Source organism: Arachis hypogaea, chromosome 11 (assembly GCF_003086295.3).
Source record: "Arachis hypogaea cultivar Tifrunner chromosome 11, arahy.Tifrunner.gnm2.J5K5, whole genome shotgun sequence".
NCBI lineage: Eukaryota > Viridiplantae > Streptophyta > Magnoliopsida > Fabales > Fabaceae > Arachis > Arachis hypogaea.
This window is the reverse complement of record NC_092046.1, coordinates 63,150,117-63,152,841: the sequence shown is the minus strand read 5'-3', so window position 1 is coordinate 63,152,841 and position 2,725 is coordinate 63,150,117. Positions and strand designations below refer to the sequence as shown.

The 2,725-nt window shown below is 33.6% G+C and overlaps 1 non-coding gene across 1 annotated transcript; it reads left to right on the top strand.

Annotated features, from left to right (window-relative positions):
* The first annotated feature begins 1,032 nt into the window (after positions 1–1,032).
* Positions 1,033–1,140, top strand: LOC112725206 (small nucleolar RNA R71). The gene has a single exon (XR_003164329.1). It is a non-coding gene; the product is annotated as a small nucleolar RNA R71 (small nucleolar RNA).
* The last annotated feature ends 1,585 nt before the right edge of the window (positions 1,141–2,725 follow it).

Sequence of the window (2,725 nt, the reverse complement as noted above, 5' to 3'; positions counted from 1 at the left end):
ATTACTAAATAACTTGGCATTCAGCTTCATGATTGCACCAAGGTATTTGGCAACTTGCTCTTCAGTGACATCTTCATTCTCTTCAGAAGAAGAATACTCATTAGAGCTCATGAATGGCATAAGGAGGTTCAATGGAATCTCTATGGTCTCTAGATGAGCCTCAGATTCCTTTGGTTCCTCAGAGGAAAACTCCTTGTTGATCACTGGATGTCCCAGGAGGTCTTCCTCACTGGGATTCACATCCTCTCCCTCCCTTGTAGGTTCGGCCATGATGGTTAAATCAATGACCTTGCACTCTCTTTTTGGATTCTCTTCTGTATTGCTTGGGAGAGTACTAGGAGGGACTTTAGTGACTCTTTTACTCATCTGGCCCACTTGTGCCTCCAAATTCCTAATGGAGGACCTTGTTTCGTTCATGAAACTTAAAGTGTCCTTAGATATATCAGAGACAATGTTTGCTAAGCTAGATGGATTCTGCTCAGAACTCTCTGTCTTTTGCTGAGTGGATGATAAAAAAGGCTTGCTGTTGCTAAACCTGATTCTTCCACCATTATTAAAGACTTGTTGAGGCTTTTGTTGATCTTTCCATGAGAAATTTGGATGATTCCTCCATGAGGGATTATAAGTGTTTCCATAGGGTTCACCCATGTAATTCACCTCTGCTATTGCAGGGTTCTCAGGATCATAAGCTTCTTCTTCAGAAGATGCCTCTTTAGTACTGTTGGATGATTCCTTCAATCCATTCAGACTCTGAGAGATTATATTGACTTGATGAGTCAATATTTTATTCTGAGCCAATATGGTATTCAGAGTATCAATTTCAAGAACTCCCTTCCTCATAGGAATCCCATTACTCACAGGATTCCTTTCAGAAGTATACATGAACTGGTTATTTGCAACCATGTCAATGAGTTCCTGAGCTTCTGCAGGCGTTTTCTTTAGGTGAATGGATCCACCTGCAGAATGGTCCAATGACATCTTTGATAATTCAGACAGACTATCATAGAATATATCCAGGATGGTCCATTCTGAAAGCATGTCAGAAGGACACTTTTTGGTTAGTTCCTTGTATCTCTCCCAAGCTTCATAGAGGGATTCACCTTCTTTCTGTTTGAAGGTTTGAACATTCACTCTAAGCTTGCTAAGCTTTTGAGGAGGAAATAACTTGTCTAAGAAAGCCGTGACCAGCTTATCCCAAGTGTTCAGGCTATCCTTAGGTTGAGAATCCAACCATATTCTAGCTCTGTCTCTTACAGCAAATGGGAAAAGCATGAGCTTGTAGACCTCGGGATCAATCCCATTGGTCTTAATTAGTATCACAGATCTGCAAGAATTCAGTTAAGAACTGAAAATGATCTTCGGATGGAAGTCCATGAAACTTGCAGTTCTGTTGCATCAGAGAAACTAATCGAGGTTTAAGCTCAAAATTGTTTGCTCCAATGGCAGGGATTGAGATGCTTCTTCCATGTAAATTGGAATTTGGTGCAGTAAAGTCACCAAGCATCTTCTTTGCATTGTTATTATTTTCGGCCATGTCTTCTTCTTTTTCGAAAATTTCTGTCAGATTTTCTCCAGAGAGTTGTGCTTTAGCTTCCCTTAGCTTCCTCTTCAGAGTCCTTTCAGGTTCAAGATCGGCTTCAACAAGAATGTTCTTATCCTTGTTCCTGCTCATATGAAAAAGAAGAGAACACAAAAGAAAATATGGAATCCTCTATGTCACAGTATAGAGATTCCTTATGCAAGTATAAGAAGAGAAGAATGTAAGAAGGAGAAGAGGAAAAATTCGAACACAGAGAGGGGGATGGGGTTCGAATTTTTGGGTGGAGGAGAAGTGTTAGTAGATGAATAAATAAATAGAAGGAGGTGAGGAAGAGATGAATTCGAAAAATTGAATAAAATAAAATAAAAATATTTTAAAATTAAAGTTAAAATTCGAAAATTAAAATTGAAATTAAATTAAATTAAAAATTAAAATAATTAGTTAAAAAAAAGGGAATTTTGAAAAAGCGGAAGAGATTTTCAAAAATTAGAGAGAGAGAATTAGTTAGGTAGTTTTGAAAAAGATAAGAATCAATCAAAAAGTTAAGTGGTTAATTGAAAAAGATTTGAAAATCAAATTTGAAAAGATAATAAGTTAGCAAAGATTTTGAAATTGATTTTGAAAAAGATGTGATTGAAATTTATTTTGAAAAAGATTTGAAAAAGAAATTTAAAAAGATTTGATTTTGAAAATTAAAGTTGATTACTTGACTAACAAGAAACAAAAAGATTTGATTTTAAAATTTAAAGATTGAACCTTTCTTATTAGGCAAGTAACAAACTTAATATTTTTGAATCAATCACATTAATTGTTAGCATTGAATTCGAAAATATAGAATAAAAATAAGAAAAAGATTTTGAAAATTAATTTGAAATTTTCGAAAATATGAAAGAAAAATTGAAAAAGATTTGATTTTTGAAAAAGATTTGAAAAAGATAAAATTTTTTAAATTGAAAATTTGATTTGACTTATGAGAAACAACTAAATTTTAAAAAGTTTTGAAAAAGTCAACTCAAATTTTCGAAAATTTATGAGTGAAAAAGGGAAAGATATATATATATATATTTTGATTTTTTGAATTTTGAATGAAGAAAGAGAAAAACAATAAAAAGACTCAAAACATGAAAATTATGAATCAAAACAAGAAAAATATGCAAGAACACTTTGAATGCAAAGATGAACACC